The 25,635-nt window shown below is 45.8% G+C and overlaps 1 long non-coding RNA gene across 1 annotated transcript in view; it reads right to left on the bottom strand.

Moving 5' to 3' along the window:
- The window catches only part of LOC134929301 (uncharacterized), a 162,208-nt gene that overhangs the window by 69,093 nt on the left and 67,480 nt on the right, over window positions 1–25,635 (bottom strand). The window lies entirely within an intron of this gene.

The following is a 25,635-nucleotide window of genomic DNA, read 5'->3' as shown; positions in this document are numbered from 1 at the left end:
CCTAGAACACTGGAACATGATGAAATGCGGCCCTTTAAGAGCTGTGTAAAGAACACGGTGATGGATAGGATACACTCTCATACATGTGTCCTCTGCAGGTACAGTAGGATCAGTAATGGACGTTGGATGTCTGTAAACAGGTGCTGAGATGAAATCAGCCAGCTGAAATGGACTTGCACTGGATTAGCAGACAATGGTAGCTGTTTGCAAGAATATACTGGTGAAGACTGTGCACAGGGGATTGGTAAATCTGCAGGTTGATAGGAGCAGGAAGTCCCAAGATGTTGGCAGAGGCTTCTTGAAGAATGCAGGCAGTAGCACATTGGTGTGCAGTAAAGTATGGTAATTCTAAACACCAGCACATGCTGGGAAGTAACGTATGCACAGAAGCACCGATACTCTTGGACAGTGACATGCAAATTAAGTCAAAAGACAGAGCTAACTGACCAGGAACCAGGAACAAGAGGTGAGACAAGTTGTACTGGCAATGTGTTAGTCAACCTGCAGAACTTAAATAGGGTGCTCATGGAGTGGATATGCTAAATTGTCCATGTGGAATAATAAGGTCCAGGACAGGAGCAGAAAGGTCAGATGATCAGTGGTGTCATGGTGGCGCCATGCTGTGCTGTATCTCAGGAAATGCTGTCACCCAGAATCCATGTTTGGAATGACTTCTGGGCAGCATGGGCATGGGTTTGCAGAGCTGCAATGTGGAAGGGTTAGGGTTAGGATGTGGGGGGGTTAGGTTTATACACCCCCTAGGGAAGGTTAGGCTGCAGGGGAGGGAGGGTTAGGTTTAGGCTGCAGGAAGGGGGGATAGGTTTTGACAACACCGGGAAGGCTTAGGGTTGGGCTGAGGGAAAGGAGGTTAAGTTTAGGCTGCAGAAAGGGAGAGTTAGGGTTAAGTAGGCATTAGGTGAAGGAAAGTATACTTACCTAGCCTCTGACGGGATTCTAAACATCGGGATGCAACGGTCAGTCTTCTGACTGCCGGCATCCCAAACGCTGATATATTATACCCAATAATTTCAATACACATCTAATATAGAGACAATACGGTGACGAGGCACTCGCTTCTAAGCAATATCTGGACAGCTGCAGGTCCCTGTAGAGATGGCCCAATAAGTTTCGGGTGTGGTATAGAAGATTTAAAGTAATAAGATAGTCATTAGGTCAACCCCATAGGGTCGATGTGCAGTAGGTATACAGAATCAAAAGGTTGACAGCTACAAAAGATTGATAGGGTCAAAAAAGGTCAACATGGAAATGGTTGACAAAAAAGTTGCTAAAAGTTTTTTTAAGATTTTTGGATGTACAGTAATTTTCTATGTTTCATCATATGCAACCATAATTATTGCAAACATATACCTTAGCGGGCTTGCATTGCTCACCATACTTTAGGCAAGGCGCTGAGAACAGGTTACTATTGTAGTCCACATGGATGGTAAATCAAGCAAAAGTTGAAAAATATGTGAAAATCCCTATATGTGTTGACCATTGTCATGTTGACCTTTTGTACCTGTTGACCTTAAGCACTGTTGACAATTTGACCCTGTCGACCTTTGACTATGTCGCCAATATGGTGTTAACCTATTGACTGTCTCTCTAGACATTGTCTATTTTACATTGGAACCCATAAGTCTCTACTTAAATTTCTGCACTGAAAATGATAGAGGTGAGAGGCGAACTGCATTAATTATCCTGAGCCCAATGGACTAGGTGAAGCACCTGTTAGACAAATGTTATAAAGATGGTTCTGATGCATATTTTCTGGGAGATGGACTTTTCTCTGCGATCAGATAGTCACCGCCCATAGAGAGTGAAAACCCGCACCGTGCAAGTGTGCGAATGCATGCGTACACCATGCGAAAACTTTGCCAGACAGCTGCAAATCTATTTGCAATTCACTCACCATCTCAGGGGCAAAGGCAGGATTTTTAGAGGGGGGTTTCCAGATGTGAATATATATATATATATATATATATATATATATATGAAAATACAAAAGTTTATTGTGATTTATTGAATACACGTTTCTATTCTAAAAAGCCTCCAAGTGCCGCTGCCTTCTTACCATTGCTGTACTACTAGTTTCAGAGGGCACCAGAGCGGATCTGCCTGACTGATAGGGAGTGTTGATTCATTCACTATGATATATATATATATATATATATAAAAATGTATATATATATATATATATATAGAAATATGGCGGCACTCAGAGACTTGCTAAAGTGCAAAACGGTGCTGTTTATTGATATAAATAGCAACTTTTTCCAGTTTATCAATTATATTGATATTTTGGGGGACATTACTCCGGGATGTAGTTATGTGACCCATGGTCAGAAGATCGCCGGTCACAATACCGACACCTCCATGCCGACTAACAGGGACTATTCCCACTCGTGGGTGTCCACGACACCCATAGAGTGGGCATAGAAACTGTGGTGAGCTAAGCTCGCCACCAAGCCCACAGCGTGGCGAGCACAGCGAGCCCCCAAGGGGCTTTGTTGCGCTCACACACACACACCCCGCCAGCATTCTGTGGCCGGGATCTCGACGTCAGAATGCTGACTGCCGGGATTCCAGCCTGGCGGCAAAACAGTCCCAACCCATGGAGGGCCAGAGCAAGTATATACTGCTGATGAGCACAGCAAGAGAGACAGAGCAGAAGAGAGAGAGAGAGACATGGGAAGGGAGGTAGAGAGAGACACATGGGAAGGGAGAGGGAGAGACTCATGGGGAGAAAGAGAGACATGATGAGAGGGTCCCCGTCTGAGTGCGCTACTGGCCCCCCTCCACAAATAGATACCATCATCCACCCCAATCCACCCCTTTCCAAGACAGAATGCTTCGGTAACATGATCATTCCTACCAGCACCCACCCTCCATAGACAGACAGCAAAATCACCATTATCCCCCCTACTCCCCCACAGACAAACAGATAACACACACACACACACACACACACACACACACACACACACACACACACACAACAGACAGACCGACTATGATCATTCCAGACCCCCCTCCCTCCCTCACGCTTCTCCTCTCACCGCACTCATGCTAGTCCAAGAGCATACTCTGTTACAAAAAAACAGCTCCAGCCCGCTCCCAGCATATTCAGCCACTTTGCGCTTCTGCACAGGAGTGACTCACCTCTGAAACCACACCACCAGTCCACGAGTGAACAGGCTGAGAGGAGCTGATCCTACTACATGCCAGCAGCTGCCAGCCTCTGAGCATGTACATAACGGAGGCAGCTGCTACAGCCACGCAGGGAGCCAGCCACACTGCCTGAGGCTGAGCTCCGGTGGACTGCACTATTAAATAAATAAAAAAACGGTCAGCTTCTGCGCGATAGATCGTGGCCAGGGGGGATTTCTAGGTACTTGGAAACCCCCCCTGCGTGCGCGTATGCATCTAATGATTTTTACAGTGTGTGCGTAGCACAGGACTTACTCCTACAGTGCTACAGAATCAGGCTGTTCGGGGCCGGAGCTGACGTCACACACCCTCCCAGAAAATGCTTGGGAATGACTGCGTTTTTCCTGACACTCCCAAAAAATGGTCAGTTACCACCCACAAATGTCTACTACTGTCAGTCATCTTGCTTATGCCTAGCAATCAAAATTTTCACACCATTTTGTCACTGTTTGGGCTCACGCATGTGCATTGCGATGCATACGTATGCACAGTCATTCGATAATCGCCGCTGTGTGATTTCGCACAACAGCGATCAGCTCTGAATTAGGCCCTTAGACAGCAAGATGCTCTGCAGGTTGTGATTCAAAGCAACTCATGATAAAACATCCCATCACTTAAAACCATTGACCAATCCACATCCACATCCAGACACCTGTCAGGACTAAGCAAGCATCTTTCAATAGGCCCAACAGCTATTTATTGCAATCTGACAGTGTTTTAAAGGAGTGCAACAGGCACCACCTCCTAGGTTAGTATGAGCCAATAACTCCACTTCACCTGACACTGATTCAGGAACAATGAGTCACCTGAAAAAGCAAATATTGGGGCGTAGGACAGTCCCATACCCTTGCCAAATAGTGAGTCAAGTTCAGAAAGAGACACTCAGGATAGTCCCATACTCTTGCCCAATAGTGAGCCTATTCAGACAGAGACACTCAGGATAGTCCCATACCCTTGCCCAATAGGGAGCCTATTCAGACACTCAATCAGCCCATTTAATTGTCACAAGGTCTGGGAGAATTACCAGGCTTATTCCAAAATTCTTGCAGAGCAGTGAATAAGCAGCGGGTGAATAGATTCTGTGTGCATGTGCACGGCATCTATTCACGGTGCTAGGAGAGCCTGGGGCAGCCTTGCATTTCAGTGAGTGCAAAGCATGCCCCCACACTGATGCGAATGGGGGTGTCTTGAGGCTCCATCCCCTTTCACAGAGGCCCAGTACCTTTTTTTGGGTACACGCATTGTCCCACATCGGTGATCACCAATGTTGGGAGGTATTCTGATGTTCCGTCCAGTCTCTGGGACTAATTGAGACGTGATTGTTGCTGTGCGAAATCACACAGCAGCTGATTATCGAGTGAGTGTGCATGAATATGCACCACAATATTGCAGAATGGTGCCAAAATGTCGATCGCTAGGTGTACGCAAGGTGATTGACAGGTAGTGGACATTTTTGTGTGGTAACTAGTCGTTTTCTGGGAGTGTCAGGAAAAACGCAGGCATTATAACAAAGTGTTTGTTGAAAAGAAACAACAAAAGAAGTAGATTGCTTTTTGGAGCATTCTTTTAAACAAAAAAATATTATATATGAATATGATATGATTGTAATAATTTAAAACGTAACCTTTAATATTCTTCCGTAAAATAAATGGGGTAATTTAAGTGGCAGAACCTATATGTATATGCCACTCAATAAGTGCATTCATTCTATTGCACCCCCTATAAACTATAAATATCTTAATTAGAACAATAAATTGTAAGTGGTGAATATATTAATAAACTTAATTAAAGTGATGACAAAAATATAAATATCAATGAATTCTGGTATTAATGAATCGTAGCCAGTAAAAAATAGTTGAAATAGTAATTAATGAAGCATATTGAATCAGCGCTTCAGTATGTGCCTTTGGCAGTCATGATTTGACTCAAAATGAGCTTTCTACTGAATACATTTATGACACAAAGCCTACATCGAAACCATGGAGGTCATTCCGAGTTGTTCGCTCGCAAGGCGATTTTAGCAGAGTTGCTCACGCTAAGCCGCCGCCTACTGGGAGTGAATCTTAGCTTCTTAAAATTGCGAACGAAGTAATCGCAATATTGCGATTACACACCTCGTAGCAGTTTCTGAGTAGCTTCAGACTTACTCGGCATCTGCGATCAGTTCAGTGCTTGTCGTTCCTGGTTTGACGTCACAAACACACCCAGCGTTTGCCCAGACACTCCTCCGTTTCTCCGGCCACTCCTGCGTTTTTTCCGGAAACGGTAGCGTTTTTTCCCACACGCCCATAAAACGGCCTGTTTCCGCCCAGTAACACCCATTTCCTGTCAATCACATTACGATCGCCAGACCGATGAAAATGCCGTGAGTAAAATTACTAAGTGCATAGCAAATTTACTTGGCGCAGTCGCAGTGCGGACATTGCGCATGCGCATTAAGCGGAAAATCGCTGCGATGTGAAGATTTTTACCGAGCGAACAACTCGGAATGAGGGCCCATGTCACTACCTTGATTGGTGTCCACATGAAAAGTTCTCTTGTGTTATTACTCAGCCGGATCTAAACACATGTATCAAGTTTGTTTCATTATACTGCCTTGTGTCCACATGTAACAATTCTTATGAGAACACACTGTTCCAGTCAGCCAGTATATACACTTATACCATCATAACTGGTTTTGGCAGAGAATATATACTACCTCTAACATTAATTAACACTGATAAATATTTTCTTGTGAACTCTTATATTGGCCGATATTTGAGGGTCTCTACTTATGCCCACAATGTATGCCAGAATCCACTATCTCTGTCGTACTTAATAATATGCCTTCAGCAAAGGATTGCACATGAAATAAAAATAAATAACTAAACGCTTTGGCTGCAGTCTAATTGCTTTCTTATTATTATCTTAATATTTGTAAGCACAATGTAGAGATGTGCCCTGTGGGCACATCAGAGGTGCAGTCCCTGGCTGTGGACAGCGCTGGGGCAGCTTGTCTGTCCCCAGCGCTGGGTGTACAACGGCGGCGGGTGTCCGGTGCAGGGGTTAGACTTTTCCCTGCACCAGACTTACAGCGGCGGCGGTATTTGAAATCCGGCGCCGTCCGCGAGCCAATCGCGGCTCGCGGGGTGCCAGCCAATCAGAAGCGGGCGCGGCGAGCCAATCGGCGCTCGCCGCATCACAGGCACCGCCCCCGGCGTCAGACGCCGGGCGGGAAGAGGAGACGAAAAGCGCGCGGATGAGCGCGGAAGGAGAAGAAGCGGCCGGGACCCGGAGAAGGAAGTCGGCGCGGGAGAGAAGACGTCGGCCGCGGGAAGAAGAGCTCCAGTGGCCGTTGAAGAGGCCAGAAGACGTCAAGCTCCAGAGGAAAGAAGATGTCCAGCGGCGGCTGGATGCTGAGGAGCGGAGGCGGCGCCGCTGGCCAGGACGGGTCAGCGGCAGAAGAGGGCGCCGGAGACCCCCGGATCAGGTGAGGCCTCTGAGGCTACTCTCACCCCCTCCCCTCTTTCCTCCCTAGACCACCGGGTGTTCGGGCATTAGGCCCGTGGGCAGAGTCAGGCCCTCCCGGCCTGTGTGCGATCAGTCGGGCCCTCCCGGGCCGTGAGCAGAGTCAGGCTCTCCCAGCCTGTGGGCGATCAGTCGGGCCCTCCCGGCCCGTGGGCACAGTCAGGCCCTTCCGGCCTGTGGGCATCTTTAGACGGGCCCTCCAGGCCCGTGGCTACACGCAGTCGGGGTTCCCCACGGCCCGTGGCCCTGCTAAAGGTTTGAGGGTCACCATTTGGGTGGGTGGTTTGGGCATTAGGCCCAAGCTACCTCTCCAGCGCCAGTTAGGCGGGCATTAGGCCCGAGGGGCAAGTACAGGCAATAGGCCTGAGGGGGCAGTAGGGGGCATTAGGCCCTACTTCAGTTGGCGGCCACTAGGGATATATAGAAGGTGACCCAGGGCATTAGGCCCAGGTCACCCAACGGGTGGCAAGTTAGGCGGGCGGTAGGCCAGAGGGACAAAGTCAGGTCTCCGGCCTGTGGACAGTTAGGGGCATTAGGCCCAGTAAATAAGTGCCCCCCTTAGGTGAATAAAGGTGGCGTTGGGCACTAGGCCTGGACCACCCCAAGGAGGATAGGTAAGCAGGCTCGCTGGGTCTGAGCCCCACAGAAGAGAGGGTATAGGAGGTGGGAAGGCTGTGCGGCGTCTACCCCCAGAGTGCAGGTTGGGATATAAAGGAGCAGCACCGTCTCATGTTGTACTCTGATGATGTTAAGTGTATTGTTACCGTGCAGGCAGGGCCGAAACTAGGGGGGGGCTAGGGGGGCAGGCGACCTGGGCGCCAGATTGGAGGGGGCGCCGAGACCCCCTAACACCCGCCGCGGTACATACTTTTAAACCCCCTTCTCCCGAGTTCCCAGCTCGGGGGGCGGGGTTTCGCGGAATGACGCGATTGCGTCGTGACGTCACGGCGCAAACGCGTCATTCCATGAAACCCCGCCGGAGGAGGGAGAAGGGGGAGCCCGGAGCCGCGCAGACGAGGAGGGAGAGGCGGCTGAAGAGCGGCGAGAACCGCTTCAAATGTAAGTCAGCCCCTCTCCCTTCCTCTCTCTCTCTCTCCCTCCACCACCTGCCGCAATGTGTAAAATGGGGACCTGTGCCTGCCGCTATGTGTAAAATGGGGACCTGTGCCTGCCGCTATGTGTAAAATGGGGACCTGTGCCTGCCGCTATGTGTAAAATGGGGACACTTGCCAGCGTACTGTGTAAAATGGGGACCTGTGCCTGCCGCTATGTGTAAAATGGGGACACTTGCCAGCGTACTGTGTAAAATGGGGACCTGTGCCTGCCGCAATGTGTAAAATGGGGACCTGTGCCTGCCGCAATGTGTAAAATGGGGACACTTGCCAGCGTACTGTGTAAAATGGGGACCTGTGCCTGCCGCTATGTGTAAAATGGGGACACTTCCAGCGTACTGTGTAAAATGGGGACCTGTGCCTGCCGCAATGTGTAAAATGGGGACCTGTGCCTGCCGCAATGTGTAAAATGGGGACACTTGCCAGCGTACTGTGGAAAATGGGGACCTGTGCCTGCCGCTATGTGTAAAATGGGGACACTTGCCAGCGTACTGTGTAAAATGGGGACCTGTGCCTGCCGCAATGTGTAAAATGGGGACACTTTTTCCTGCCGCAATGTGTAAAATGGGGACACTTTTTCCTGCCGCAATGTGTAAAATGGGGACACTTTTTCCTGCCGCAATGTGTAAAATGGGGACACCTGTCTGCCGCAATGTGTAAAATGGGGAATGGGGACACTTGCCTGTCGTACTGTGTAAAATGGGGACACTTTTTCCTGGATATGAAATGTATGTTAGAAAAGGCAGTTTCTCAGGTAAAAAAGTTCTGAAAGAGAGAGATATATATATATATATATATATATATATATATAATATTTTTATTCATTTATTTTTTTAATTTTATTTTATTATTTGTATTTATTTATTGTAAAATATATTTTTTTTTTTGCGGGGGGGGGGGGGTGTCAAATGACTACCTTGCCCCGGGTGACAAAAATCCTAGTTTCGGCCCTGGAGCAGGGCAAAATGTTGTTTTAGAGTTTGTGCATAGTTTGTGTTGCACCACCCACACTTGAGCCAGTTTGAGGGCTTTGTTTATGTAGCTAGTGTAGCGGATGCACACTAGGTTAGAGTGAGGCCCTGCACGGCTGTTTCTCTCTTTTGCCTCCTTACAGGGACCTGTAAGTGGAGAAGATTGGAGTACAAAACATAGGACGGTGAGTGCCATCTGTCTGTGTGTTCTTTCCGTGTTTGTCCCTACCCATCTCCCTTCCTTCAGGGCGAACGGTGAGCTTTGCACGCCGGTGCAAGGTAGAATTTCCACCTGGTGCGAGAGTGCCAATAGGTGAAATTCGGGCTCTGAGGCGTACGCCTGGTATGACCCTCACCTAGCCCGAAAGCGTTATTTTTCTGGGTTCCGGAGGGCGTTTCGGTCCACAGTCAGGAGGACGGCACTCAGCAATCTCCTTCCTCCTAGGTCATTGTGTCCGGGTCCGACTGAAGAATTCCAGGTCCGTTGAAGGTTTCGGTACCTGAAGGTGAGAGAGTGCGGCGCCTGGTAAGTGGTGAACCTACACCTGCACGGCAGCAGGCACTACACGCACCGCCGCCACCCTCTTACAACTATATCCACAAGGCATAGTACAGAGGACACAAAAAAACTGCCTTAGGTGAAGAATTGCACACAGGGTATACCTTTTAACACCTTGGCAGCAGTCTAATTATTCTTTTGGGACATGTCAACAAATTGTTGTTTGCTAAATAAGCAGTGTATCCACAAAACATAGCTCACTGTGCACAAATGACTGTTTTTAAACAAGAGATTTCACATCAGAAAATAATCCACTGAATACATAGGCTGCAATATGATATTTCTGCAAAACATGTAAGCAGGTTGTCGTTTAAGAAAAGAAATGTGTCAACATTTTAATAAAATATTACTGTATGTCCGGTGCGGGATATTAACATGATACAAAACGCAGGCATTCCCAAGCTTTTTCTGGGATGGTGTGTGAAGTCAGCTCTGGACCCGATCAGCCTGTTTGTATCGCACTTCAGTACAAAATGTGATCTGGAGAAAATCAGTGCGCACAGAATAAGCTGCCAATCATGAACTGTACAGTGAAAAATAGCGTGTCACCACACACCAAATAAACAACATTTTAGAAAAATATCACCAAACGGTCCACAGGCGCAGATTGATCAACTTTGAAAAAGATACTCCTAAATAGGAGATACTCCTATTTAGGAGTATCTTATTCAAAGTTGATTCATCTGCACCTTGGGACCATTTGGTGATATTTTTCAAAAATTTTGTTTATATCAAACTTTAGGAGTAAGTCCTGGGCTACGCACAGACTGCACACACTAGAAAAATAATTAGATGGTGAGTGAGTTGCGCACGGATTTGCAGATGTCCGCTGTCTGGCGAAGTTTTCGCATGGCGTATGCCCAACATGCTAATCGCTGCCCCCCCCAAAAAAAAATAGAGTAACCTTACATAAGTGATTTTACATAAGTGATAGAAATTCTGCATATTTTAATAGATTTTATTTTTAATAAACTATATTATTTACCTGTTTGCGCTCACTTTTATTCTCTGGTGGTAACCTATTAATAAATTGAAAAAGTTGACAAAAGCCCCTTCTCTGGTGAAAACTCATTAATAAACATTTATAGATCCCTAAGTAAGATGTGATGTTGCAATCATAAAACCATCTAATTTTACATGGACTGTTCTGAAGAATAATAAGTTAAAAATAATTATGTTCACCCCCATAAAGCTTATTTTATATTCATCTTTTTCTTGACGCATATATCTTTTGATCTTAGAAGTGGTTTTGCATCTCAGGAACTTCATCATAATGAAATAGCATTTCACTTCAATTTAATCTCATATACAGTATCTTTATGTAGAAGACAGGCGGTTTTCCTTGTACTAGATATCATGAATCTTCATCTTACAGATGTGTACTCATATACTATTTCCACAGTAAGGAGCATAACCAGAACTTTGTGTGCTCCATAGCATCATTTTGAAGGGATTCCTATCCCAGTGATTCTTTAGAGACACCTCTCCACAGCAGTTATGGGTTTTATGCCCCATAATAGTGCCCTAGTTCAATTTCTGGACTATAGTAGTGCCCTAGTTAATATTATTTCACTTAGTAGTGCCCCAGTTTATTTTATGAACTATCATAGTTCCCTAGTTTACATTATGTCACATTGTAGGGCTGGCAGTACACATTATGCCACACAGTAGCCCCAAATTCACATTATGACATACAGTGTCTCCAGCCAGAGTCAGAACTACCGTTGGTGCAGCATGGGCATTGCACCTTCCCCTGAGGACAAAAGGGCCCACTGCTGCCTAGGCCAGCAATGAGTTATCCCCAAACCCCCCCACAGACCATTTTGAGTAATGTTGGATGAATGGTCCAGTGCAGAGAGCAGTTTGGGCCCCACTGTCTGATGAACCTGCCCCTTACCTTAGGGAAGTGGGGATGAGCTTGTGTGGGTTGGACTGATGGTGGAGTCCTGCCACCTATCAGCTCTAATGATCAGAGCCACATACTGCCTCTAATAAAAAGGCAGACCCCGCTGCATTCCTGCTTTCACCAAGGTACATGCTCCTGTTCTTTGCACCATGCAGGATATTGTCCTTATACCCCTGTCACCAACTGTCTATCCCTGTCACCCTCCCCTTGTCACCCTCTGCCTCCCCCCTGCATCCACTGTCCCCCACTGCCTCCCCGTCACACTCCCCATGTCAAGGATCCTGCATTCCCCTGACTTACGCTAACACTCTCTGCCTTTCCCTGTCACCCAATGCCATGTGCATTTTGCAAACTTGGAATGAGGTGGAGTAGGGTGGCCCAAATTATATTTTTACACCTGGGCTCAACACTCTCAAGTTCTGCCACTGCCTCCAGTACATATTATGCAACATAAGATTGCTCCTTTTTCATACTCTGCCACATTACAGTGTCCTCCAGTTTAAATTATGCCATATTACAGTGACCAAATTCATGTTATGCCACACAATAGTGCCTCCATTTCATATTCTGCCACATTTCAGTTCCCCATTTCTTATTATGTAACATTGTAGTTCTCTAAACATTACAATAAGCAGATCAGATTATGCAATATTACCAGGGGCGGATTGGGAGCAAAAAGCGGCCCTGGAAAAATTTGTACTAGTGGCCCCAGAGGTGTAAGGTCTAGCCATGGGCCATGGCAGCTGCATCCTCCCCCCAAGACTTTCCAGATAGTGGACATGTCCAGCATCAAGGGGGAAGTTAAAAAGAAATAAAATTACATATTATGAGCACATTATATGATACACCTACAGAATTTAGGAAACTATATCATTCTTTAGAAAGATATTTTCCTGCTTATTACACCAACCATATACCAATCACTATTCACTCAATCTAATATGTCAGCCAAGCAGGCAGACAGAGCATACACTAGATCATGTGCAATCACAGGCTAAGTGGCAGTAATTTTCATATATGCAAATTATTTTGCATCTTATTCATTATGTCTATAAAAAGGACCACATGTCCTTAAACAAAACAGGCCCCACGGGTGCGTCGTTTACCTGGAATCTTCCCTGTAAACCCTATGGCCAATCCACCTCTGCATATTACAGTGCCCAAGTTCATGTTATGCCACATAATAGTGCCTCCATTTCATATTCTGCCACATTTCAGTTCCCCATTTCTTATTATGTAGCATTATAGTGCTCTCCACATTACACTAAGCAGATCAGATTATGACATATTACAGTGCCCTCCAGTTTATATTGTGCCACATTAGAGTGGCCTCCAGTTCAAATTAAGCCAAATTACAGTGCCCCCTTAAAATTATAACATCCACTACACACACTGAAAATGTAATGTCACACAATTCAGGCTGGGCAATGGATCAGACCCAATTGCTTAACAGGCAAGTCTGGGAAATTGATTTACAACTTTATAACTTGGGTTCATCCTCCCCCCCCCCCTCCCCCCCCCCAAGCCTTGGGCCCTATAGCAATGGCATCCTTTGCACCCACTATAGATACGGCATGGACACAGTTGTACCAAACAGCCCTTCTTGGGAAGCAAGGTCATGTGCAACTCAGCTTGCACCAAGCATCTATTAGATGTGACAAAACTGCTAAACAAGACTTCACTGATATGTGACACTCATACGACTGAGTCTGAATCTGTATATGAAGTGCTGTGGTGCAGCAACGGCTGTTTTTGTTTTTTTCAGGCAAATCCAGTTGTACTTTCTCTGTGATATTGTACTGTACATGTTTAAAACAAATTATTGTGCACTTAAAGTCGCGGCTTTAACCAATTTACATGAACAACAGATTTTGGCCCTCATTCCGAGTTGTTCGCTCGCTAGCTGCTTTTAGCAGCATTGCAAATGCTAGGCCGCCGCCCTCTGGGAGTGTATCTTAGCTTAGCAGAATAGCGAACGAAAGATTAGCAGAATTGCTACTAAATATTTTCTTGCAGTTTCTGAGTAGCTCCAGACCTACTCCTAGATTGCGATAAGCTCTGTCCGTTTAGTTCCTGGTTTGACGTCACAAACACGCTCTGCGTTCGGCCAGCCACTCCCCCGTTTCTCCAGACACTCCCGCGTTTTTCCCTGACTCGCCTGCATTTTTTAGCACACTCCCGGAAAACGCTCAGTTACCACCCAGAAATGCCCCTTTCCTGTCAATCATACACCGATCAGCAGTGTGACTGAAAAGCGCCACACGAACACCAGCAAATCCACTAAGCTTTGTGTAAAATAACTTAGCGCATGCGCTCTGCTTACCATGCGCATGCGCATTTAGCAACAAATCGAAGCATAGCGAAAATCGGCAACGAGCGAACAACTCGGAATGACCACCTTTATCCATTTTCAAGTATCTGGGAGCAAATCGTCCATTGTCATTTGCCCTCATCCATTACCAGATTTTCATTCCAACCAGCCAGATCTGGCAGATAATCTGCCAGTTAATTGTATAGTGTATGCCCAGCATTAGGGCAGGATGTACTAAGGAGAAAATGTGGTAAAAAAACTGTTTTGGGGATTTAACACATTTTCCATATGTACTAAAGCCCCGCCACTGGGTTTCCGATGCGAAAGATAATGGACAGTAATAGCTCACATTACCCTACAGAAGTCTATGGGCTTCTTTCCACATTAGTGTTGTCAGAGGGATCTTATCGTATACCTCTCAGCACACCCTGCAGCAGCCGCATCACTGTGCATGCGCAAATGGACTCCTGGGTCATAAACCTGAAATTCCAGGGACCGGCGGCCATTGCAAAGGGCAGCTCTTATCCAGGGAGCTGTCCTTTCTGGTACTAATTGCATATATGTTAGTACATATGCGATTAGTGTTGGCGCAAGAAGTGTGGCGGGATGTAAGACAAAAAGTTGTTACTTCCCCCCATGAGAGGTGTTTCACTGCATCTGCAATGTGAATAAAATGCAAATTTAGGTAAAAAATCACTATGGTACACCACATGGCGCAGCAGATTCGCACCAGGCATCTCGCACTGCATGGTGTATTGCAACCTGGTGTATGAGGACACACCTGTAACTTATTGTCAAATATATTTGTACTTATATTCATGATTAATACTAAATTTTATAATGAGATTATATATATAAATATATATATATGAGTAGAGAGAGAGAGAGAGAGAGAGATAATATACTGTGTATACACACACACACACGCACACACACACACACACACACACACACACACACACACACACACACACACACACACACACACTCTTTCTGATAGCTACATGGGCAGTAATCACCACATGATACTCCAGGACTAATATTATCATCCAATATTCTTGGGTCACACAGGGCACTATCTTCAGGAAAAAGCAGACTCTGTATGGTTCATACACTGTGCATTGATGCTAGTATACTGTAAGCATTTTGAGTTAAATTCTGGAAAGCGGTGTGGTGATAATATATATTAATATATATATATATATATATATATATATATATATATAAATAATGAATGAATTAATAGTCTGTGTATGAAAAATATTTTTAATATAGATATATTTTTATAACATATTCTTTATCACATATTCCACTTTTTAAATATAATCTATATATGAATTTATTTAGCACTATCCTAGATTTAGTATTTTTATTTACATTATGATCGTCTCGAATAAGTGTATTTTTTCTGTGTTAAAACTTGTAGTGAACTTCACCCTGTTTACACGGGTCCGAGGCAGGTTCGAGCCTTCCCGCCTTGCTCGGCTAACCCGAGCGCGCCCGAACGTCATCATCCCATTGTCGGATTCTCGTGAGATTCGGATTCTATATAAGCAGCCGCGCGTCGCCGCCATTTTCACTCGTGCATTGGAGATGATAGGGAGAGGACGTGGCTGGCGTCCTCTCCGTTTATTGTAGAAGACAGAACTTGATTCATTGGTTGTTTATTGCTTAATTGTGGGGAGGATTGGGGAGCAGCTGTTAGGAGTACAGTGCAGAGTTTTGCTGATAAGTGACCACCAGTTTTTTTTATCCGTTCTCTGCCTGAAAAAAACGCTCCATACCATATCTGTGCTCAGTGTGCTGCATAATATATCTGTGCTGAGTGCTCACACTGCATAATTGTGGGGACTGGGGAGCAGCTATAGCAGGAGTACAGTGCAGAGTTTTGCTGAGAGTGACCTCCAGTATACGTTGTCTGCCTGAAAAACACTCCATATCTGTGCTCAGTGTGCTGCTTTATTGTGGGGACTGGGAGTGGGGACCACCAGTATAATTAATATTATATAGGAGGAGTACAGTGCAGAGTGCACTGCTGTACCTACCTCTGTGTCGTCATTCATTAAGTATACTATCCATCTACATTCTATACCTGTGGTGCATTTTAGTTTTGCAGTTTGCTGACAGTGTCCACCAGTATACTATATATAGCAGTACGGTAGGCCACTGCTGTACCTACCTCTGTGTCGTCACTCGTCATCCATTAAGTATACTATCCATCTACATTCTATACCTGTGGTGCATTTTAGTTTTGCAGTTTGCTGACAGTGTCCACCAGTATACTATATATAGCAGTACGGTAGGCCACTGCTGTACCTACCTCTGTGTCGTCACTCGTCATCCATTAAGTATACTATCCATCTACATTCTATACCTGTGGTGCATTTTAGACAGTTTTGCAGTTTGCTGACAGTGTCCACCAGTATACTATATATATACTTATACAGGTTGAGTATCCCATATCCAAATATCCGATATACGGAATATTCCGAAATACGGACTTTTTTGAGTGAGAGTGAGATAGTGAAACTTTTGTTTTTTGATGGCTCAATGTACACAAACCTTGTTTAATACACAAAGTTATTAAAAATATTGTATTAAATGACCTTCAGGCTGTGTGTATAAGGTGTATAAGAAACATAAATGAATTGTGTGAATGTAGACACACTTTGTTTAATGCACAAAGTTATAAAAAATATTGGCTAAAATGACATTCAGGCTGTGTGTATAAGGTGTATATGAAACAAATGCATTCTGTGCTTAGACTTGGGTCCCATCACCATGATATCTCATTATGGTATGCAATTATTCCAAAATACGGAAAAATCCCATATCCAAAATACCTCTGGTCCCAAGCATTTTGGATAAGGGATACTCAACCAGTAGCAGTACGGTAGGCCACTGCTGTACCTACCTCTGTGTCGTCACTCGTCATCCATTAAGTATACTATCCATCTACATTCTATACCTGTGGTGCATTTTAGTTTTGCAGTTTGCTGACAGTGTCCACCAGTATACTATATATAGCAGTACGGTAGGCCACTGCTGTACCTACCTCTGTGTCGTCACTCGTCATCCATTAAGTATACTATCCATCTACATTCTATACATGTGGTGCATTTTAGTTTTGCAGTTTGCTGACAGTGTCCACCAGTATACTATATATAGCAGTACGGTAGGCCACTGCTGTACCTACCTCTGTGTCGTTACTCGTCATCCATTAAGTATACTATCCATCTACATTCTATACCTGTGGTGCATTTTAGACAGTTTTGCAGTTTGCTGACAGTGTCCACCAGTTTATTATATATATACTTATAGCAGTACGGTAGGCCACTGCTGTACCTACCTCTGTGTCGTCACTCGTCATCCATTAAATATACTATCCATCTACATTCTATACCTGTGGTGCATTTTAGACAGTTTTGCAGTTTGCTGACAGTGTCCACCAGTATACTATATATATACTTATAGCAGTACGGTAGGCCACTGCTGTACCTACCTCTGTGTCGTCACTCATCATCCATTAAGTATACTATCCATCTACATTCTATACCTGTGGTGCATTTTAGACAGTTTTGCAGTTTGCTGACAGTGTCCACTAGTTTATTATATATATACTTATAGCAGTACGGTAGGCCACTGCTGTACCTACCTCTGTGTCGTCACTCATCATCCATTAAGTATACTATCCATCTACATTCTATACCTGTGGTGCATTTTAGTTTTGCAGTTTGCTGACAGTGTCCACCAGTATACTATATATAGCAGTACGGTAGGCCACTGCTGTACCTACCTCTGTGTCGTCACTCGTCATCCATTAAGTATACTATCCATCTACATTCTATACCTGTGGTGCATTTTAGTTTTGCAGTTTGCTGACAGTGTCCACCAGTATACTATATATATACTTATAGCAGTACGGTAGGCCACTGCTGTACCTACCTCTGTGTCGTCACTCGTCATCCATTAAGTATACTATCCATCTACATTCTATACCTGTGGTGCATTTTAGTTTTGCAGTTTGCTGACAGTGTCCACCAGTTTATTATATATATACTTATAGCAGTACGGTAGGCCACTTCTGTACCTACCTCTGTGTCGTCACTCGTCATCCATTAAGTATACTATCCATCTACATTCTATACCTGTGGTGCATTTTAGACAGTTTTGCAGTTTGCTGACAGTGTCCACCAGTATACTATATATATACTTATAGCAGTACGTTAGGCCACTGCTGTACCTACCTCTGTGTCGTCACTCGTCATCCATTAAGTATACTATCCATCTACATTCTATATCTGTGGTGCATTTTAGACAGTTTTGCAGTTTGCTGACAGTGTCCACCAGTTTATTATATATATACTTATAGCAGTACGGTAGGCCACTGCTGTACCTACCTCTGTGTCGTCACTCGTCATCCATTAAGTATACTATCCATCTACATTCTATACCTGTGGTGCATTTTAGACAGTTTTGCAGTTTGCTGACAGTGTCCACCAGTTTATTATATATATACTTATAGCAGTACGGTAGGCCACTGCTGTACCTACCTCTGTGTCAACACTCGTCATCCATTAAGTATACTATCCATCTACATTCTATACCTGTGGTGCATTTTAGACAGTTTTGCAGTTTGCTGACAGTGTCCACCAGTTTATTATATATATACTTATAGCAGTACGGTAGGCCACTGCTGTACCTACCTCTGTGTCGTCACTCGTCATCCATTAAGTATACTATCCATCTACATTCTATACCTGTGGTGAATTTTAGTTTTGCAGTTTGCTGACAGTGTCCACCAGTATACTATATATAGCAGTACGGTAGGCCACTGCTGTACCTACCTCTGTGTCGTCACTCGTCATCCATTAAGTATACTATCCATCTACATTCTATACCTGTGGTGCATTTTAGACAGTTTTACAGTTTGATGACAGTGTCCACCAGTTTATTATATATATACTTATAGCAGTACGGTAGGCCACTGCTGTACCTACCTCTGTGTCGTCACTCGTCATCCATTAAGTATACTATCCATCTACATTCTATACCTGTGGTGCATTTTAGACAGTTTTGCAGTTTGCTGACAGTGTCCTCCAGTTTATTATATATATACTTATAGCAGTACGGTAGGCCACTGCTGTACCTACCTCTGTGTCGTCACTCGTCATCCATTAAGTATACTATCCATCTACATTCTATACCTGTGGTGCATTTTAGACAGTTTTGCAGTTTGCTGACAGTGTCCACCAGTATACTATATATATACTTATAGCAGTACGGTAGGCCACTGCTGTACCTACCTCTGTGTCGTCACTCGTCATCCATTAAGTATACTATCCATCTACATTCTATACCTGTGGTGCATTTTAGTTTTGCAGTTTGCTGACAGTGTCCACCAGTATACTATATATAGCAGTACGGTAGGCCACTGCTGTACCTACCTCTGTGTCGTCATCCATTAAGTATACTATCCATCTACATTCTATACCTGTGGTGCATTTTAGTTTTGCAGTTTGCTGACAGTGTCCACCAGTATACTATATATAGCAGTACGGTAGGCCACTGCTGTACCTACCTCTGTGTCATCATCCATTAAGTATACTATCCATCTACATTCTATACCTGTGGTGCATTTTAGTTTTGCAGTTTGCTGACAGTGTCCACCAGTATACTATATATAGCAGTACGGTAGGCCACTGCTGTACCTACCTCTGTGTCATCATCCATTAAGTATACTATCCATCTACATTCTATACCTGTGGTGCATTTTAACTTTGCAGTTTGCTGACAGTTTCCACCAGTATACTATATATAGCAGTACGGTAGGCCACTGCTGTACCTACCTCTGTGTCATCATCCATTAAGTATACTATCCATCTACATTCTATACCTGTGGTGCATTTCAGTTGTGCGCAGTATATATAGTAGTAGGCCATTGCTATTGATACTGGCATATAATTCCACACATTAAACAATGGAGAACAAAAATGTGGAGGTTAAAGGGAAAGATCAAGATCCACTTCCACCTCGTGCTGAAGCTGCTGCCACCAGTCATGGCCGAGACGATGAAATGCCATCAACGTCGTCTGCCAAGGCCGATGCCCAATGTCATAGTAGAGAGCATGTAAAATCCAAAACACAAAAGTTCAGTAAAATGACCCAAAAATCAAAATTAAAAGCGTCTGAGGAGAAGCGTAAACTTGCTAATATGTCATTTACGACACGGAGTGGCAAGGAACGGCTGAGGCCCTGGCCTATGTTCATGGCTAGTGGTTAAGCTTCACATGAGGATGGAAGCACTCATCCTCTCGCTAGAAAAAAGAACAGACTTAAGCTGGCAAAAGCACAGCAAAGAACTGTGTGTTCTTCAAAATCACAAATCCCCAAGGAGAGTCCAATTGTGTCGGTTGCGATGCCTGACCTTCCCAACACTGGACGGGAAGAGCTTGTGCCTTCCACCATTTGCACGCCCCCTGCAAGTGCTGTAAGGAGCACCCGCAGTCCAGTTCCTGATAGTCAAATTGAAGATGTCACTGTTGAAGTACACCAGGATGAGGATATGGGTGTTGCTGGCGCTGGGGAGGAAATTGACAAGGAGGATTCTGATGGTGAGGTGGGTTGTTTAAGTCAGGCACCCGGGGAGACACCTGTTGTACGTGGGAGGAATATGGCCATTGACATGCCTTGTCAAAATACAAAAAAAATCAGCTCTTCGGTGTGGAATTATTTCAACACAAATGCGGACAACAGGTGTCAAGCCATGTGTTGCCTTTGTCAAGCTGTAATAAGTAGGGGTAAGGACGTTAACCACCTCGTAACATCCTCCCTTAAACGTCACCTGCAGCGCATTCATCATAAGTCAGTGACAAGTTCAAAAACTTTGGGTGACAGCGGAAGCAGTCCACTGACCACTAAATCCCTTCCTCTTGTAACCAAGCTCCTGCAAACCACACCACCAACTCCCTCAGTGTCAATTTCCTCCTTACCCAGGAAAGCCAATAGTCCTGCAGGCCATGTCACTGTCAAGTCTGACGAGTCCTCTCCTGCCTGGGATTCCTCCGATGCATCCTTGAGTGTAACGCCTACTGCTGCTGGCGCTGCTGTTGTTGCTGCTGGGAGTCGATGGTCATCCCAGAGGGGAAGTCGGAAGACCACTTGTACTACTTCCAGTAAGCAATTGACTGTCCAACAGTCCTTTGCGAGGAAGATGAAATATCACAGCAGTCATCCTGCTGCAAAGCAGATAACTCAGGCCTTGGCAGCCTGGGCGGTGAGAAACGTGGTTCCAGTATCCATCGTTAATTCAGAGGCAACTATAGACTTGATTGAGGTACTGTGTCCCCGGTACCAAATACCATCTAGGTTCCATTTCTCTAGGCAGGCGATACCGAAAATGTACACAGACCTCAGAAAAAGACTCACCAGTGTCCTAAAAAATGCAGTTGTACCCAATGTCCACTTAACCACGGACATATGGACAAGTGGAGCAGGGCAGACTCAGGACTATATGACTGTGACAGCCCACTGGGTAGATGTATTGCCTCCCACAGCAAGAACAGCAGCGGCGGCACCAGTAGCAGCATCTCGCAAACGCCAACTCGTTCCTAGGCAGGCTACGCTTTGTATCACCGCTTTCCAGAATAGGCACACAGCTGACAACCTCTTACGGCAACTGAGGAAGATCATCGCAGAATGGCTTACCCCAATTGGACTCTCCTGGGGATTTGTGACATCGGACAACGCCAGCAATATTGTGCGTGCATTACATCTGGGCAAATTCCAGCACGTCCCATGTTTTGCACATACCTTGAATTTGGTGGTGCAGAATTATTTAAAAAACGACAGGGGCGTGCAAGAGATGCTGTCGGTGGCCCGAAGAATTGCGGGCCACTTTCGGCATTCAGGCACCGCGTACAGAAGACTGGAGCACCACCAAACATTCCTGAACCTGCCCTGCCATCATCTGAAGCAAGAGGTGGTAACGAGGTGGAATTCAACCCTCTATATGCTTCAGAGGATGGAGGAGCAGCAAAAGGCCATTCAAGCCTATACATCTGCCCACGATATAGGCAAAGGAGGGGGAATGCACCTGACTCAAGCGCAGTGGAGAATGATTTCAACGTTGTGCTAGGTTCTGCAACCCTTTGAACTTGCCACACGTGAAGTCAGTTCAGACACTGCCAGCCTGAGTCAGGTCATTCCCCTCATCAGGCTTTTGCAGAAGAAGCTGGAGACATTGAAGGAGGAGCTAAAACAGAGCGATTCCGCTAGGCATGTGGGACTTGTGGATGGAGCCCTTAATTCGCTTAACCAGGATTCACGGGTGGTCAATCTGTTGAAATCAGAGCACTACATTTTGGCCACCGTGCTCGATCCTAGATTTAAAACCTACGTTGTATCTCTCTTTCCGGCAGACACAAGTCTGCATAGGTTCAAAGACCTGCTGGTGAGAAAATTGTCAAGTCAAGCGGAACGTTACCCGTCAACATCTCCTCCTTCACATTCTCCCGCAACTGGGGGTGCGAGGAAAAGGCTAAGAATTCCTAGCCCACTCGCTGGCGGTGATGCAGGGCAGTCTGGAGCGAGTGCTGACATCTGGTCCGGACTGAAGGACCTGCCAATGATTACTGACATGTCATCTACTGTCACTGCATATGATTCTCTCACCATGGAAAGAATGGTGGAGGATTATATGAGTGACCGCATCCAAGTAGGCACATCAGACAGTCCGTACGTATACTGGCAGGAAAAAGAGGCAATTTGGAGGCCCTTGCACAAACTGGCTTTATTCTACCTAAGTTTCCCTCCCTCCAGTGTGTACTCCGAAAGAATGTTTAGTGCAGCCGCTCACCTTGTCAGCAATCGGCGTACGAGGTTACTTCCAGAAAATGTGGAGAAGATGATGTTCATCAAAATTAATTATAATTAATTCCTCCGTGGAGACATTCACCAGCAGCAATTGCCTCCAGAAAGTACACGGGGACCTGAGATGGTGGATTCCAGTGGGGACAAATTAATAATCTGTGAGGAGGGGGATGTACACAATGAAAGGGGTGAGGAATCGGAGGATGATGATGAGGTGGACATCTTGCCTCTGTAGAGCCAGTTTGTGCAAGGAGAGATTGATTGCTTCTTTTTTGGTGGGGGCACAAACCAACCAGTCATTTCAGTCACAGTCGTGTGGCAGACCCTGTCGCTGAAATGATGGGTTCGTTAAAGTGTGCATGTCCTGTTTATACAACATAAGGGTGGGTGGGAGGGCCCAAGGACAATTCCATCTTGCACCTCTTTTTTCTTTCATTTTTCTTTGCATCATGTGCTGTTTGGGGACAATTTTTTGGAAGGGCCATCCTGCCTGACACTGCAGTGCCACTCCTAGATGGGCCAGGTGTTTGTGTCGACCACTTGTGTCGCTTAGCTTAGTCACACAGCCACCTTGGTGCGCTTCTTTTTTTCTTTGCATCATGTGCTGTTTGGGGACAAATTTTTGGAAGGGCCATCCTGTCTTGATTGACACTGCAGTGCCACTCCTAGATGGGCCAGGTGTTTGTGTCAGCCACTTGTGTCGCTTAGCTTAGTCACACAGCCACCTTGGTGCGCCTCTTTTTTTCTTTGCATCATGTGCTGTTTGGGGACAATTTTTGGGAAGGGCCATCCTGTCTTGATTGACACTGCAGTGCCACTCCTAGATGGGCCAGGTGTTTGTGTCGGCCACTTGTGTCGCTTAGCTTAGTCACACAGCCACCTTGGTGCACCTCTTTTTTTCTTTGCATCATGTGCTGTTTGGGGACAATTTTTTGGAAGGGCCATCCTGCCTGACACTGCAGTGCCACTCCTAGATGGGCCAGGTGTTTGTGTCGGCCACTTGTGTCGCTTAGCTTAGTCACACAGCCACCTTGGTGCGCCTCTTTTTTTCTTTGCATCATGTTCTGTTTGGGGACAATTTTTTGGAAGTGCCATCCTGTCTTGATTGACACTGCAGTGCCACTCCTAGATGGGCCAGGTGTTTGTGTCGGCCACTTGTGTCGCTTAGCTTAGTCACACAGCCACCTTGGTGCACCTCTTTTTTCTTTGCATCATGTGCTGTTTGGGGACAATTTTTTGGAAGGGCCGTCCTGCCTGACACTGCAGTGCCACTCCTAGATGGGCCAGGTGTTTGTGTCGGCCACTTGTGTCGCTTAGCTTAGTCACACAGCCACCTTGGTGCGCCTCTTTTTTTCTTTGCATCATGTGCTGTTTGGGGACAATTTTTTGGAAGTGCCATCCTGTCCTGCCTGACACTGCAGTGCCACTCCTAGATGAGCCAGGTGTTTGTGTCGGCCACTTGTGTCGCTTAGCTTAGTCACACAGCCACCTTGGTGCGCCTCTTTTTTTCTTTGCATCATGTGCTGTTTGGGGACAATTTTTTGGAAGTGCCATCCTGTCTTGATTGACACTGCAGTGCCACTCCTAGATGGGCCAGGTGTTTGTGTCGGCCACTTGTGTCGCTTAGCTTAGTCACACAGCCACCTTGGTGTGCCTCTTTTTTCTTTGCATCATGTGCTGTTTGGGGACAATTTTTTGGAAGGGCCGTCCTGCCTGACACTGCAGTGCCACTCCTAGATGAGCCAGGTGTTTGTGTCGGCCACTTGTGTCGCTTAGCTTAGTCCCACAGCCACCTTGGTGCGCCTCTTTTTTTCTTTGCATCATGTGCTGTTTGGGGACAATTTTTTGGAAGTGCCATCCTGTCCTTCCTGACACTGCAGTGCCACTCCTAGATGAGCCAGGTGTTTGTGTCGGCCACTTGTGTCGCTTAGCTTAGTCACACAGCCACCTTGGTGCGCCTCTTTTTTTCTTTGCATCATGTGCTGTTTGGGGACAATTTTTTGGAAGTGCCATCCTGTCTTGATTGACACTGCAGTGCCACTCCTAGATGGGCCAGGTGTTTGTGTCGGCCACTTGTGTCGCTTAGCTTAGTCACACAGCCACCTTGGTGCGCCTCTTTTATTCTTTGCATCATGTGCTGTTTGGGGACAATTTTTTGGAAGGGCCATCCTGCCTGACACTGCAGTGCCACTCCTAGATGGGCCAGGTGTTTGTGTCGGCCACTTGTGTCGCTTAGCTTAGTCACACAGCCACCTTGGTGCGCCTCTTTTTTTCTTTGCATCATGTGCTGTTTGGGGACAATTTTTTGGAAGTGCCATCCTGTCTTGATTGACACTGCAGTGCCACTCCTAGATGGCCCAGGTGTTTGTGTCGGCCACTTGTGTCGCTTAGCTTAGTCACACAGCCACCTTGGTGCGCCTCTTTTTTTCTTTGCATCATGTGCTGTTTGGGGACAATTTTTTGGAAGTGCCATCCTGTCCTTCCTGACACTGCAGTGCCACTCCTAGATGAGCCAGGTGTTTGTGTCGGCCACTTGTGTCGCTTAGCTTAGTCACACAGCCACCTTGGTGCGCCTCTTTTTTTCTTTGCATCATGTGCTGTTTGGGGACAATTTTTTGGAAGTGCCATCCTGTCTTGATTGACACTGCAGTGCCACTCCTAGATGGGCCAGGTGTTTGTGTCGGCCACTTGTGTCGCTTAGCTTAGTCACACAGCCACCTTGGTGCGCCTCTTTTATTCTTTGCATCATGTGCTGTTTGGGGACAATTTTTTGGAAGGGCCATCCTGCCTGACACTGCAGTGCCACTCCTAGATGGGCCAGGTGTTTGTGTCGGCCACTTGTGTCGCTTAGCTTAGTCACACAGCCACCTTGGTGTGCCTCTTTTTTCTTTGCATCATGTGCTGTTTGGGGACAATTTTTTGGAAGGGCCGTCCTGCCTGACACTGCAGTGCCACTCCTAGATGGGCCAGGTGTTTGTGTCGGCCACTTGTGTCGCTTAGCTTAGTCACACAGCCACCTTGGTGCGCCTCTTTTTTTCTTTGCATCATGTGCTGTTTGGGGACAATTTTTTGGAAGTGCCATCCTGTCCTTCCTGACACTGCAGTGCCACTCCTAGATGAGCCAGGTGTTTGTGTCGGCCACTTGTGTCGCTTAGCTTAGTCACACAGCCACCTTGGTGCGCCTCTTT

This window comes from Pseudophryne corroboree, chromosome 5, assembly GCF_028390025.1.
Source record: "Pseudophryne corroboree isolate aPseCor3 chromosome 5, aPseCor3.hap2, whole genome shotgun sequence".
Lineage (NCBI taxonomy): Eukaryota > Metazoa > Chordata > Amphibia > Anura > Myobatrachidae > Pseudophryne > Pseudophryne corroboree.
The sequence above is the reverse complement of the archived record's forward strand: the minus strand, read 5'-3'. Positions and strand labels throughout refer to the sequence as shown.